Below are 16,339 nucleotides of genomic sequence, written 5' to 3' on the forward strand. Positions count from 1 at the left end.
TTTTCAACAGACTGCAAGGGAGTTGAGAATTTCTGTGCAAGTATCATAGTATGGTAAAGTATGGTAATGATGGCTTTTAAAACTGACAGGATTGGTAAAGGACAGCAGGAAATGCAATTCCATTCAACTGCCATTATCGTTAGACATTTAGTCTTGTAGTGTTTTGCTTTTCTTCAGTTGGGAAGGAGTAATATACAGTGCCAGGCTGGGAACAAACATTATTGTGTTTCTGAGATGGTAGAGAACTGACTTAATTTTATTCTGATCATTAATAGCAGTTCAATGTGTTCTTCATTAGAGTTTTGGCCTTTCATCTTTCCAGCTTTGTTCCTATGCAGAGAAGACATTTCTGGCTTTGAGACATTTACAAGCCCATATACATAATGCGTACAGCACAGTGCTCCCTTTGTGTTGTTTTTGTGCAGACTTCAACAGGAAAAACAAAACAAAACAAAACAAAAAACCACAAGAGCACTTTGAAATCTTCCATAAAAGGGCATTAATATATAAACAGTTTTAAATCAGTCTGCCCTTGCCAAAAAAAAAAAAATAATTGGGAAAATATGCATTATCTTTAATAAACTCTTTTTTCTTTCCTTTCAGTGAACACTAAAACGTATTGGAGATTGTTCTAAACTGAACCAAACACAGCCTCAGCCTTCGGTATATGTGATAAGACATCCAGGTATAACTCCAGTTATTTTTGTGAAGATGTCATTGATTTGGGTGGGTGTTTTGTACAGTAATTGTAAGGTGTATGTGACCTGGAAAGATTGGCTTGCAGTCTTGCTGTGGCCAGTTATAGGCAGTTGCCTGATCTTAGCTGCCTATAAAAGGCCCAGTACCAGAACTGTCAGTCTTGTCTGAAGTCACAACAGTGTCTGATTGCTATTAGTTCAGTTCAAGGTCAGGTCTCATCAACATAAAATCAAACTAATGTAAATGTCCATTTATTTTCTGCATTTTGGACAGGTGAATTTTTAACTTTGCTCCTTAAAACAGAAGTAGTTTTTTCCTTGTTCATTGCATAGAGAATTAGTTAAGGGGGACGAACTTTGGCACTTAAAAATCACTCTAAATGGAGAATAGACCTACAGCTGTGTTTTCTAGTTCTTCAGAAAGCCGTGTCTTTTTGTGTTTCTTGGGGTTTTTTTTTTTCTCCTTTCTTGGTTTTCTTATGAAGAAAATCTTCCTACTCTGTGTGGTGGAAAAGATGCAGTGCCAGGCAAATTAAGTAGCCAATTTTCCCAGGCAAGTAAGTAGCTAATACAGAGTGTGGTTTTTTACTGACAATGCCCTCATTCTTCTGTACTTGTAGTTTCTGTTATAAGAATTAACAGTTCTGAGTTTCTGTGTTTGTTTCTGTATTGACTTGGACACCCTCATTTTGTCCAAGCTGGCCATACAGTATTCAGGAATGTTTGTGTTATTAAACTTTAGAACAAGCAAATAAAATGTCTTTGATCATCAGTTAGAAGGAAAAGCTACATGTTTTCTGGGCCTTCCTAACAGAGAAATCTGGTGATTGAGAAGGAGGCAGGCAGGGTTTAAGGTAGTGGGCTGAAATGTGGTTTTTAATCTTTCTTTTGAAAATTAAACAACTGGGAAACACATCACCTCTACCTGCTCTCTTTCAGGATGGGTCTTAGGCAAGAAATCTCTCCAAGGCTAAGAAATTAATAATTTGTAGACATGAGATTTATCCTTCACTAACATAGGAAATCACATTTGGTGGCATACTTTCAGCCTCTGCTGCCCTGCTGTGTCCCTTTCAGCTTGGTGGCACTGCTTTACCTCAAACACTGCAAGGTGAGAGGACATTTCACCTGTGCTAACCCTATCCCCACAAAATGTAATGTAAACCCCTTCCCTTCATGCTTACTGCTTGTTGGCTTTCAGCCTCAAGTGTGAGTTCAAGCAGATCTTGGTGACTGCCTGGGATAATATCATGAGTAAGTTTCAGTGCTGCTTCTGCACTGGAGGAGGAAGGAGTTGTAACTTGGGGGTGCATCTCGTGCTCAGACTTCAGCAGCATGTCTCTGAGCCAGGGCTGTTGAAATAGAAGAGGATAGAAAAGAGGGTTTGTATAGTTATATATGGTTAACTTAGTCTTTCATGTCTCAGTTCAATAAGAAAAAAAAAAAATCCATGTAGGTTACTTTACTTTCTTTTTAAGACATGGAGAATCTTAGCCTATTGATTTGTTTGGAAGCATGCTCTAACACAGCATCCCTGGGCAGGGCATGGGTTATTTTGTTTTGTTAGGCATAGTATGCTGGGTCTTGTGAATGGTACTTCTGTGGGAATTACCTTGAGTGAAATACCTTTGATGGGGTGGATAAATGATCTCATGTCAGGGGGATGGCATACAGCAGCATGTCTCTTGTGAGAAAACAAAAAAAAATTGCATTTTGAAAATGATGGATTTGACTCCATATCCTCCTTGGCAAATCTGCAGGGCAAGCAAATGCAGCCAACAATGGCATCTGCTGCAGCACTGACAATGCAGCTCTCACAACCATGAACTGAGTCCTTTTCTTTTATGATGTGTAGGTTAGATGCCTGGTGCTTTTATTTTTATTTATTAATAAGGTAGAAGGCAAGATATTGAGTATGCTTCTTGCAGGTCTGAATAAAGCAATTTAGACCATGCCAGAAGTAAAGCATATTTCCAAAGCAAAACCTCAACATAAGATAGAGATCTGCTAAGTGTAAATTCTTTCTAAGTTGCACAGATGGCCCAGACTCACCACAGCAGCAGGATGGGAACAATACTGTGATTCCGTACCGTGTAAACAATGATGACAGCCTTCTTCAGTCCTTAAACCAGGCTGAGGAACAGCCCCAAAGGGGAACCTATTTGCAAGCTGGGAGATGTAAGGCATGCAATCAGTGCAACGTGAACACTTGCACAACACAGGTGTAATTAATGGCTTTTGTCTTTATGAACCTTGTTAACAAACTGTAATGATGAATTGCAGTTCAGCAAATTTTCAGGTACCTCTAATGCAGCCACAGCAAGAAAATCTGTGAGACTTCTGATTTGTCAGAGTCGTCTAGCCTTTGTCTGAGGAAGTTATATTTTGGCAGTGTGCTGTATAGTGTCATCTCTTCATGATGAATATGCTTTGGGCACTGTGCCAAGATGTAATTATTCAATATAATGAAGTAGAATCCTATCTATTTATCCTGTTTATGCCTCAAAACTCATCCTTTCATTTTATTTTCCCACATGCCAAATTAAATGTAATATGAATATAATACTAGAGTCCATGCTACTAAATTGTACAAGAACATTTACAGACGATAATCTTATTGCAGACTGCCTTTGAAATGTCTTAGTAGGGGAAAACATAATAATAATTTAAAAAAGGAAAAAGACAAAAAAAAAAAAAAAAGGAGGTCTATTATTACTAATGGGTCTGTGTAGGGAGAAAAATAAACATGTCTCTTACCGGTGAACTAACAGGTGGCTTAACAGGGCCATGATGTGAAACAGGACAAGCTAGAACACATTGATTAAAAATCAGCAGTTTCATTCAGTCATTATAATGGCTTAGGGGCAACATGACTTGGTTTTGCTTTTAACTAGAATGGGGCTTTACATGCTATACCAATTAGAGGATTACATCTCTTTTTCCAGAATGAAGAAAGTTGCTGACATTTTACAACAAACCAGAATAGAGCATGATCTGCATGCACTTTGTGAGAAGCTAAATTTGCTAGCTTCACTGCAGCAATTGTTGGTTACAGTTAGTCTGAACTCTTTTGTGTGGTTGCACAATAACTCTTACTGGGAGTACACAGTGTTCTTCTGTATTGTGCACTTTGTGAATATTTATTTTCCTCCATTTAATGGAGAATATGGCAATGTAACTTTCACAGAGCATGAAGGAGCCGAGTTTTGTTTAATTATGTGGGAAGGTATCTGTGAGAAAATTAATCCCAAGAGACTTAGAATCATAGAATCATAGAATCATAGAATCAACCAGGTTGGAAGAGACCTCCAAGATCATCCAGTCCAACCTATCACCCAGCCCTAACCAATCAACTAGACCATGGCACTAAGTGCCTCATCCAGTCTTTTCTTGAAGACCCCCAGGGACGGTGCCTCCACCACCTCCCTGGGCAGCCCATTCCAATGGGAAATCACTCTCTCTGTGAAGAACTTCTTCCTAATATCCAGCCTATACCTCCCCTGGCACAACTTGAGACTGTGTCCCCTTGTTCTATTGCTGGTTGCCTGGGAGAAGAGGCCACCCCCCACCTGGCTACAACCTCCCTTCAGGTAGTTGTAGACAGTAATAAGATCACCCCAAGTAAATTAAGTAAATGATTTGTCATGTTTCTTAGTCATTTTCAGCTGTACCTTCCTGCATAAGTGGTTCCATCAAGATTTCCCATGGAGTCCAGTTGTACTCATGATGCCACAATCAGGCTATTACCTGCTTAGACTTAAGCATTTACAAGAATTTAGGAATGCAGAGAAATTAACGTTTCACTACTTGACATCAAAGTAACCTGCCCTGCACTGTCACTTGCCTTTAGTTTAGTTCAGTAGTTTAGACAAGGAGCAAGATGAGTTCTGGTCTTGTCAGCTGAGGGAAAACACAGAGAAAACATTGCTGTTCCATGATCTGAGCAAAGCAAATTGTGGATGCATGTAGAAAGGTAGATTTAAGTGGACCAAAGAAAGGGAGAGTGGCAGTGTACAGTGGGATTTTCTTTGAGGTTGATTGTTTTTTTAGTCTCTTTGGATTATTTTCTCCTATAAGTTATACTTAACTGTTTTTCCAGGCATTTTGTCCCTGTGAGTTTGTAACTAACTAACTAATTAAAATCTGACTGCAATTTACAGGCTGATAAAATATCAGTACAGGCTGATATGCTGCATTTCTGTATGTGGGGGGGGGGGGCAGGTTAATGCCCAAACCATCACACTGTATTTCTCCTCAGTATGGCATGAGTTTTTTTTCAGCTTGAGTGAGAGTTTTTCTCCATGCTGTCAAAACTTGCCCTTTTAACTTTGTCAGTTGTCTACAGTATATCAGACAAGATAAGAGCAGTCATATAAGCAGGATTGCAAAGGACTTGCTTTCTCTGCTGTTTTATTACATTACAATCATAGAATCAACCAGGTTGGAAGAGACCAACAACATCATCCAGTCCAACCTAGCACCCAGCCCTATCCAATCAACCAGACCATGGCACTAAGTGCCTCACCCAGGCTTTTCTTGAACACCTCCAGGGATGGTGCCTCCACCACCTCCCTGGGCAGCCCATTCCAATGGCAAATCACTCTCTCTGGCAAGAACTTCCTCCTAACATCCAGCCTAGACTTCCCCTGGCACAACTTGAGACTGTGTCCCCTTGTTCTGTTGCTGGTTGCCTGAGAGAAGAGGCCACCCCCCACTTGGCTACCGCCTCCCTTCAGGCACTGGCTGCTCTGAATTTTCTACTATGCTAACTCAGAAATAATAATAATTAAAAAAAAAAAACCAAAACAAAACAAAAGCATTTTACCATTCTCTTAATGTTCTGGAGTGAATAAGCAGAGTTTGGGTTTGTTTTTTGGGTTTTTGTTTTTCAGGGTTTTTTTGTACACCAAAACCCACAAAACACTTGTCTGTGCTTCAATCAATTTTGTGGGATGTGAATAGCTGTAGCCTAGTTGTCACAATGTGCTTTTCCCTTTTATTTGAGAGACAACAGTATTGAACTTACAGACTCCTTGAGACAAGTTTCTTTAGAATTAAAAATGCTGAACTATGAAAAGTAAAATGTCATGAAGCTCAGAGATGAAGTGACTTGTGTGAACGTGGTTACCTGTCAGTGCAGTGCCAAAGGTGGGAACAGATACTGTTTCCAGAGTCCCTGTCAGGTGTCCCAAAAGCATGGAAAGAGCAGGCTTTTTAGAAGAGGTGCACAGTGTTGAATATGATTTGAGAGCATTGATCTTTAGCTGCAGAGGTGAAAGTGTTGGCGCATCAATTTGCCTCCATAGCAGCAGCAGGTGTCCAGCAATTGTACAGATGAGAGGATTCAAAGCAGGCAGGCAATCCCAGAGGCCATAGTTGCTGGATGAGCAGCACAAACGAGTATAAGCCTGGAAATAACTGGTTATGTTGTCCGCCACTTGGGCTGTTTTTCATCTGAACGTGTTGCAGAAGTTGTGCCAGCTCAACTGTTTCCATGAATTGCCAAACAAGTCAGAAAACAGAGGCCTTACAATAGCAAGAGGGAGTGGTAAATAAATATGTTCAGGAGTGCCTTAATTGGGTGTCAGACATTTAGAGCTGATAGATTATTCATTCTTTTTCCTAAATAAATAGCCCCTTCTTTGTATCATAAGGCAACATGCAAATCTGAACCTGTATTAGCAAATTCCACTCACTTTTATTTCATGTATGGAGAAGACATCTCTCAGGAGGAAAAGATGCTGTGTGTCCGCTTGCAGAAACAAATGTGTTTCCTGTGTAGCTGTTAAGAAGCCTGTTCCATTCAAGCAATAGCAAGGCAGGTTGTCCTCAGGACAACTGGACTCCTGAAGTGGCAGATGGAGTCAGGGACCAGTGTAGCCCCCTGTAATCCAGAAGGAAGCAGTAAGTGACCTGCTGAGCCTCTTGGATCCTCACAAGTCTATGGAACCAGATGGGATCCACCCTAGGGTGCTGAGAGAGCTGGCAGATGAACTGACCAAGCCACTCTCCATCATTTATCAATAGTCCTGACTCACTGGAGAGGTCCCTGAAGACTGGAAGCTGACCAACGTGGTGCTTATTCACAAGAAGGGTTGGAAGGAGGAGCCAAGAAATTACAGACCTGTCAGCCTGACCTCAGTGCCAGGCAAGATAATGGAGCAGATCATCCTGAATGCAATTGCAGGGCACTGATAGAGTGGCCAGGGGATCAGACCCAGACAGCATGGATGTAGGAGGGGCAGGTCTTGCTTGACCAACTTGATCTCTTTTTATTATGAGGTGACCTGCCTGGTGGACGTGGGGAAGGATGTAGTTTGCTTGGACTCTTGCAAGGTCTTTGGCACTGTCTGCCACAGTAAACTCCTGGCCAAACTGGCAGACCATGGCTTGGGCATGGGCACTCTGTGCTGTGTTAAGAACTGTCTGGACAGCCAAGCCCAGAGAGTGGTGGTGAATGGTGCCACATCCGGTTGGCAGCCACTCACTAGTGGTGTGTCCCAAGGATCAGTGCTGGGCTCAGTCCTGTTTGATATCTTCATTATGGTCTGGATGAAGGGATTGAGTCCAGCATCAGCAAGTTTGCAGTTGACAGCAAGTTGGGAGCTTGTGTTGATCTGTTTGTTAGAGGGCAGGAGGGCTCTGCAGAGGGACCTGGACAGGCTGGACAGATGGGCACAGTCCGGTGCCATGAGTTTTAACAAGTCCAAATGCTGGGTTCTGCACCTTGGCCACAACAACCCCATGCAGTGCTGCAGGCAGGGGACAGAGCAGCTGAAGAGCAGCCAGGCAAAGAGGGACCTGGGGGTACTGTTTGACAGCTGACTGAATATGAGCCAGCAGTGTGCCCAGGTGGCCAAGGAGGCCAATAGCATCCTGGCCTGTATCAGGAATAGTGTGGCCAGCAGGATCATGCAAGTCATTCTGCCTCCACACTCAACATTGGTTAGGCTACACCTTGAGTAATGTGTCCAGTTCTGTACTCCTCAATTTCAGAAAGATGTTGAGGTGCTTGAATGTGTCCAGAGAAGGGCAACAAAGCTGGTGAGAGGGCTGGAGCACAGTCCCATGAGGAGCAGCTGAGGGACCTGGGGTTGTTTAGCCTGGAGAAGAGGAGGCTCAGGGGTGTCCTCACTGCTGTCTACAACTACCTGAAAGGAGGTTGTAGCCAGGTGGGGGTTGGTCTCTTCTCCCAAGCATCCAGTGACAGAACAAGAGGACACAATCTCAAACTGCACCATGACAGGTTTAGGCTGGATGTTAGGAAGGAGTTCTTCATAGCAAGATTTGCCATTGGAATGGGCTGCCTGGGGAGGTGGTGGAGTCACCATTCCTGGAGGAGCTTAAGAGGAGGCTGGATGAGGCACTTAGTCAATCAGAATGGTTAGGTGATAGGTTGGACTCGATCATTCTAGCTTTTATCATGATGTGTATTACAGCTGGTCACTGCTGACCAGGCATCAAGGGAGAAAGATGTATCTATGAACAAAAATGTGATCCTGGACTTCTGGGCCAGAAACCTGCAACTTGAAAAGATAGTCAGTTTGCAATGCAATATGAAAACACAAGGTTACTGTTTTGCCAGCACGCAGTGTACCCTTTTGGCAGTACTATTTCTCAATTCAGTGCATGGATATTAGAGAATCCTAACCACCTGACCTCTGTTGTGCTCTTTAGAGGGAAGGAGAACCCTCATTTGAAATAGAGATTCTTCTAGTATAGGAAGGATGGGAAAATCATAGTATAGAACATTGCTCTGATAGAAGTATTGTATGCAAACAACATAATGTGAAGAAACTTTTGAGAGTAATTCAAAAGTTAATATATACAGAATAAAAATACAGAAAGATCCCAAATTGAGAGCTCGTTGTTGGAATTATTATCATACATAGCAAAAGGCTAACTCAGATATTTTCAGGCTTTTCATTTTCAGTGCAACTTAAAATTGTAAAAAGTCATCTTTCCTAACATCCCTAAAGATCTGAAAATCCTGCCCTCATGAGAATTAATAGCAACATTTGCTTGGTGTACACACTTGCATATGAGAGCCCATCTTTTGAGTTCAGTCTTGTGCTATCAGATGAGGAGTGGCAGGAGTTTGCATTTAATTCTGAGTAATGTGCCTTTAATGTTGTCCTCTATCTGTGGCTTAAGCCTTGGACTAAAGGTGGAAAACATCAATTCTAGCTGTGGAATGTTTTAAAAGGTCATTGTGTCCCATACAACATTTCTGCATTTACTGGTGAGTTTCTTGCATAATTATCAGTAGGAATTTCTGGGAAGCTCCTCAGTGCCAGAAGCAGTTTCTCTAGAAGTACTTGCATTTAGGATATCACTGGATGTGGTTGATCAAATATAGCTTCATCAGTTGACAGATTATTTTTTACAGATGGCATTGTTGTATTGAATATAGTGCTGTGGTGATAGCTGGTTTTCCATCAGATGTCAGCAGTCTCAGGGAATGTCTGCTGTGTAATGATCTCTGCAATCAATGGCATTCTCTTCAAAATGTCAGTATCTGTTTCTGTTGTGGAGGGAGGGAATTAATGTGGCCGAGTCAGGAATATATATAAAAAATAGAATTATTTTATTTTCCTGAAACTCACCCCCAAAACTATATACAGAAATTGATTTAGTTTAATCCGCAGACTCAGTTTCATTGAGAATATCTTACAAAGGATGCTATAGGTAAATTTGGCTATTTTAGAAGTCAGGAAATGGAAAAGGCTAAGCTATAAACACAGCTTTTCCCCACCATTAATCAGGCTGAGCAGAAAGTTATACTGCTCACAGGTGAGTGAGGCTGTCTGAGAGAAAGGGCAGTCCAGCTGCTTGTCAGCTCTCTGTCTTTCAAAAGACATCTGAGGCTCATTAGGCCTATTCAGCTTGCACAAAGGGTGCTTACAGAGGGGAGCTGTCCTAAGCAGGGACAGTCCGGTCCTTCCAGAGCTTCTCCTTCCCAGTGCCAGGGGACTCTCTGCAGGAACTATCCAGGCAGGGGAGAACTTTAAGGCAGGAACCCCAAGGTGGGAAGTACCCCAATATTTATACTGTTCCTAGATAAGGAGTCGAGTTACCACTTCCTAGGTGCAAAGACTACAGCCAATCCCCAGCCTGATTCCAGTGCAGGCATCTGCACAGGTCACCCCTCTTGCCAGAGGGACTCTTTGCTCCCTCCTTCCTGCTTCAAGCCTGCAGGCCAGGGGAGGAAACAGGTCTTTTCATGCCTTTCCTCTCCCATTCAAACCACAGAGCGAGAGGAATTTTGGGGTGTCCAGGACTCCAGGACAGTTTCAGTCCTGAAAAAAAACCACAACAAAACCAAACCAAACCAAACTGAAAACCATCCGAACAAACAAAAAAACCCCCAAACCCCAAAACATCTATTGTCATGGAGGGGTTTCTCTTATTCCTTCCTTATTAGGGGAAGGTGAGAAATTAATTTGAGGCAGTATTAATTTTTTATAAAATTTTATTAAAATTAATTTTTACAAATCTGTACCACCCCCAACCACTATGTAATTAAGTTCTTTTGTGCAAAGTTATGAAAACAATTGGGATATGTTTACAGGGATTGGATTATTAAATGGAAATAGCAGATTATCAACAACTATAGACAGAGAGAAAGATTCCCTTAGGCTTAATGCCTCTTAACAACTATACTGTTTGCCCAGCAAGGGCTGAAACTGTGTCTGCTCTTAAGACAGAGGTAACTTATTTTACAAAGGAATTAAAGCTTGCTTAAATGTGTTGCTCTGAAGTATTAATCATTAATCACCCTCCCAGGATTGTGTCACAGCATGTGCCCAGTATTCAGGTCTTGGTGAGGCTGGAATCTGTCCTGGCTTGCAGGAGCATGATAAGTGTTCCCAGTCTCTGGGGTAAACAGGATTTCTTTGACCTTCTCTCCTGGTGTGAAGTGGTCTCTGCCTTGGTGCTGCTGCTTCTTCTGGATGTCGTGTGTGTGTCCAGGGATGATCAGCTGGCAGGGTTTCCAGGAGGAGGATTTGTCCGTGTAGCTTCTGACACGGTTGTCTCACAGCTAGCAGGCTGTGTTTGTAGGTTAGCAGACAGTCTGGAAGGGTCTGCTGGGCCTGGATCTTTCCAGGCTTACAGGACAACTGGCAAGCAGTGTGCCAGGCTGCAGGGAGACTTGAGCTCCATAGATAAATGCAGGATAGCAAGCCAGTATGTACGGCTGCTCTAGGCTTAGGCAGGGGGCTCTCAGCTCCCCATACATGTACCAAGTGCAGGCATGCATGTGCTCTGCTTCTCAAAGGGTTCGCAGACAGCTTAACTGCGCCTTGAGATCAGTGCAAGAGGTCTGAGCCTCAGTAATGTTTGCAGGAGAGTAAGGGCCTGACTCTGTGTCTAGGCCATGCAAGCAGGTCTGTGCAGCAGGGTGCTGCTATATGGATCAGAGAGCTGAGTCTGAACCTCTAAGTCTGAACCTCTGAACACTCTGAATGCTCTGAATGCTCTGAACGCTCTGAATGCTCTGAACACGTGGTGCTCCTTTGCACCTCTCTTTATAGACTCTGAGCTGAGATTCGTGGCTCATTTGGACATCTAAAGTGACCAATCAGGCTGGCAGTAAGCCAAACCTTACCTTAATAGGCAGTAGCTGTTTGCTTGGACCCTCCCAATTAGGGGATTACCTGGGCGGACCCCAGGGGTACACAGACTGGGCGTGTGTGTGTTACACAACCTGTTTACTGCCATGGGTCCTGGCAGAAAAACATGTCCAGGCATGTGGAGGCATAGAGAAGCCTCAGTTTTGGGGCTTCTGCCCCTCCACCACACCTATGTTCTAATAAAAGAGAATATATTTGCTCAAAAATTCTGCTTGGAAAAAAAAGATATGACTTTTCAAAACAAAAAGTCTTTTAAAACTAAAAAGGGACAGCATGTTGCTCTACTTAGAAATGATTTTCCAGGTATTTGAATGTAATTATGCAGCTGTTCTGGTTTTTATAGAATAAAACATTATTAAAGATTCATGGACTCCACTGTGCCCAGTGGTTCCTAAGATGGTAAGCTGACTCAAAGCATAGCTGCTAGAAGTAAAAAGTTTGTTTTTCTCTTTACCAATCATAAGTTCTGCTAGTCCTTGACTTGCTTTTTAACAAACTTGTTTGTTAGACCTGCTGTCCCCTACTTAGGAGGGAAGACCAGTAGGCACTGTGTAGCTGGAAAGGTAGGCACTTATTTCAAAGAACCATGATACTGGCTGCCATTTGGTTGTCTATGAACCACATCTGAAATTGAATCTTAGAATTTAAAGACCACGATTTAAGACAAGTGAATTTTTAAGATGAAAACATCTTATCTCTTCATCATTATAATAATGAGATTTGTACAAAATGGTTCTTGTTCACCAATATCTGCTTAATGACAGTTGTCAGAGGCAAGTCAGTGACAAGAAAACAAGGAGCGAGATGGCAGCTAGGGTCTTCATTTTCACAGGCATGTGTACCAAAACCCAAGTACTCAATCTGTTTCAAACATTTGTAATTTCTCAGGAAATAAGGACAGACCTGGAATGACATTAAACCCATTTTGATTTTTGTTAGTTTTGGGTTTTTTTTTCCAGTCACTGTACTTCAAGTATTTTTTCTGCTGTTACCTTTTTTTCACTTTGCTATAGAGTGTGATTTAAGGAAAGAATGGACAGTAAGTAAAGGTGGAAAAGATTAAACAGCTGTGAAGTGAAAGACTGTTTCCCCAAAATTGCTTGGTACAAATTGTCCCCAGAGTAATTTTTTTTCCCCACATCAGCAAAAAAGATGGCAGACTTCCAAATTGTAGATGAAAAAATGAGAATATTTTCATGAAAGCCTGTTCCAGTCCCTTTCTTCTCCACCTTTTTCTTTGTTTGGAATTTTTTTTGGACAATACTTAAGTTCTACAAACTGTCAGTCAGAAAATAAAGATTATTTAGACCTTTGGACCAGAGTATTGGATTAATCCAGTTGCTATTCCCAACTCAATATATGATGGTAATAAGTATCAGGTTTGTTGGAAATAATTGTAACAAAACTGTGGGAGATTTTTAAGTGAGAGAAATGCTGTAACAGTGCTATGTCTGGATCATTTTATACCTCTGACTTCTGAAGTATGCACATCTGAATTTGCCAATGTGTACTGCACTGTCAAGCATATCAGCAGAACACAAAAAAAATTGTGAACACCTTTAGAAATAAGTTGTTTGTTTGTTGCTTTGGTTTGGTTTTTGTGGTAGTGGTGGTTGGTTTGGTTTCGTTGTTGTTGTAGTTTTGTGTGTTGTTTTGTTTTGTTGTTTTTGTCCAATTTTCAAGGTAGCATAGTGGTAGGGAACTGAAATGTGTGCCTTTTATTTCCCGTGATGCTCATCTCCCAGTGGAAACTATTGTTCAAAAGATAAGATAAGTCATTTGGTCTGGTTATTGAGAGCGTAAAATAGGAAGCACTTGGCCTGAAACACTCCATCTGCTTAAGCACTTTGTTGTTTGCTCTTTACTGATGAAGTGGCTTCTTCATGAGGCACTTAGTGCCATGGTCTAATTGATTTGACATGGCTGGGTGATAGGTTGGACTGGATTATCTTGCTGTCTACAACTACCTGAAGGGAGGCTGTAGCCAGGTGGGGGGTGGTCTCTTCTCTCAGGCAACCAGCAACAGAACAAGGGGACACAGTCTCAAGTTGTGCCAGGGGAAGTCTAGGCTGGATGTTAGGAGGAAGTTCTTTCCAGAGAGAGTGATTTGCCATTGGAATGGGCTGCCCAGGGAGGTGGTGGAGGCACCGTCCCTGGAGGTGTTCAAGAAAAGCCTGGGTGAGGCACTTAGTGCCATGGTCTAGTTGACTGGCTAGGGCTGGGTGCTAGGTTGGACTGGCTGATCTTGGAGGTCTCTTCCAACCTGGTTGATTCTATGATTCTGTGATGGTTCTTTGGAGTTTCTGGTCATATGGTGAGGCAGAGCAGTTTTGCAGACTGACCTTCCTGAAGACAGAATTTATTTCTGCTTTGGGTCTTTATTTGTTTCAGTTGCTTTGGTTTTTTTTTCATTCCATTTTATAAATAAGATTTTATGTGTTAGTGTTCTCATTTCCCTAATAAATTGAACGGCTTTAGAAAATGAAGTCTTACTGGTGTCTTCAGTCATTTTGCATTTGTTGTTGTTGTTGTTGTTGTTTTTATAGGGATTTTAAAATAGTTTTATTGCAAGCTAAATGCTTGTTGCAGATGGGTAAGAGCTGATCTTACCAAGCATTTTCATTACTCCCATGAACTGAAAACTTCCAAAGTGATGAGGCCTCTCTTTTATGTGAGCTAATATGTCTTGCATGAGAGAGCCTAAATTACCTTAAGGATATTTAAGAACTTGTCCCATATAGTGAAAACTTTTGATGTTTAAAAATGGATCTGAAGTCTGTAATCAGCTGAAGCCTTCACTATGGCCTCAATGAGTGCAAGAGATGAGCAATGCAACAGGAAGGATTCTGCACACTCCCAGAAAAAGGCAAGAAGAAGACAGCAAGGACTTGCTTAGTGACAGTTGAAATTATTTTGTATTATTAGACTCCTATGGCAGGCTGTAAAACTTGGCATGGCAGCTCCTGATCAAAGAGAAGCTCATGTTGCTTTCATTAATGTGCTGCAGGGTATATGGAGGCCTACTTTATCCGAGAAAATACGCAGTCACTTTGTTCCATTTGAGGCATTATAGATAGAGTTACTCATAAAGCATCACATCCTGTTCTCTCACTGGTATAAGCACAGAGTAGCTGCAGATACCAACTCAGTCATTTTACAGTTCTGTAATGAAGGTCTGAATTAAATCTGTGCTAGTTTGAAGTTAACTGGAATGTTTTGGTGAGAAGAACTAGATTACAGGCTCTGAAGGGGAAACAGTGCTGATGTTTACTTCACTCATAGGCTTGCTGAGAGGTGTAAGAGCAAGAATCCAAACATAGACAAGGGAGTTGCTCTCTGTCCAGACTTTGAGCTGCATTTTTCTCTCTCTCTAACCTAACCTGATTAATCTGCTTGCTTTCTAACTCCCCTGGCTGACACTCCATTGTTCCTAGGGCACAAGGCAACATCTGGGCTAAGGTAGAGGGGTGGGAGAAGGTGGAAGGGCACTTGGGAGCCCTTTCTGGAGACTCAGATTTCTGGGAGGGCTGTTGTGCTTCTGTATTACCTTTTAACTTGTATATTTCTATATATAACTGTATATATGTTGTAAATATCTGCTTGTATATTGTGCTAAGTTGGAAATATAAGCTTCATTCAATTTCCAGAGCTGGCTGAGTCTAGTCTGGGTGATATCTAAAGTGGGGGTGGGGGGGGGCAGGGAACACCAAACCACCACAACACCTACAGGACAGAGTACTCCAGTTCACACGGGAAGATTAACTGGTGCTTTTGACTTCAGTGAACAATGTAGTAGATAAAAGCAATAATGTAAATGGAGAGCAAGTTTTATACTTTGGAGTGTGGTGAATACACTAACTACAGAAATAATTAATACTCTCAGAGTGAAGTTTGACAAATGGAAATTAAAGTAGTAGGAAAAAGGTACCATTGTAATAACAAGCAAATGAGTAGCATTTGTAAATGGCACTTCTGCCAAACCCTGGTTTTAATTCTTCGTTGTGATAGTGAACACTTTGAAAACCACCCTGCCTTTGTGTAGTGAAGACTTGGTTGAGAATGTGTGCATAGGGACACGGAACAAAAGAGAGCAGAAATAAAAACCATTTAAGTTACTCAAAGAAGCATATGGGAAGCTTGTCTGCATGCAGCAGTTGTTGAAAGTGGGACTGAAGCCTTAGGAGTTTATCAACACTTTCTTTAATCTCATTTGGGTGAGAATCTCATATGGATGAGAATTAAGGGGAAGGCCAAAAGGGCTGACATCCTGGTTGGAGTCTGTTATAGACCACCCAACCAGGAAGAAGAGGTTGATTTATTACTCTTTAAACAACTGGAGGCTGCCTCAAGATCACCTGCCCTTGTTCTGGTGGGCGACTTTAACCTACCAGACATCTGCAGGGACTTAAACACTTCAGAGAAGAGGCAGTCTAGAAGGTACCTAGAGTGTGTAGATGACAACTTCTTATCCCAACTGTTATGTGAGCCTACCAGGGGAACAGCCCTGCTTGACCTGCTGCTCACAAATAGAGAGGGGCTGGTAGGGGATGTGGTGGTTGGAGGCTGCCTGGGGTGCAGTGACCATGAAATTATTGAGTTTTCAACACATGGAGAAACCAGGAGGGGCATCAACAGAACCTCCACACTGGACTTCCGAAGGGCAGACTTCAGCCTATTTAAGGAACTAATTCAGAAAGTTCCTTGGGAAATAGCCTTGAAAACAAAGGGGTCCAGGAAGGTTGGACCTGCTTCAAGAAAGAACTGAAGGCACAGGTGCAGGCAGTGCCACTGAGCTGGAAGATGAGCCAACGAGGGAGGCAGCCAGGCTGGATGGGCAGGGAGCTACTGAAGGAGTTAAAGATTAAAAAGAGAGTGTATCACCTTTGGAAGAGAGGGGAGGTGTCCCAGGAGAAGTTCAAGGAAGTTGCTAGGCCTTGTAGAGGAAAAATTAGAGAGGCAAAAGCCCACTTGGAGCTCAGGCTGGCCACAGCTGTCAAGGAAAATAGA

The 16,339-nt window shown here is 42.2% G+C and overlaps 1 protein-coding gene across 1 annotated transcript in view; it reads left to right on the top strand.

The window, feature by feature from the left end:
- PLPPR1 (phospholipid phosphatase related 1) overlaps positions 1-16,339 on the top strand; it is a 161,348-nt gene that overhangs the window by 30,352 nt on the left and 114,657 nt on the right. Inside the window, exon 2 of the mRNA XM_064176718.1 lies at positions 604-685. The gene's annotated coding sequence lies outside the window, so the exon portion shown is untranslated. The remainder of the gene's footprint in view (positions 1-603; positions 686-16,339) is intronic.

Source organism: Pogoniulus pusillus, chromosome Z (assembly GCF_015220805.1).
Source record: "Pogoniulus pusillus isolate bPogPus1 chromosome Z, bPogPus1.pri, whole genome shotgun sequence".
Lineage (NCBI taxonomy): Eukaryota > Metazoa > Chordata > Aves > Piciformes > Lybiidae > Pogoniulus > Pogoniulus pusillus.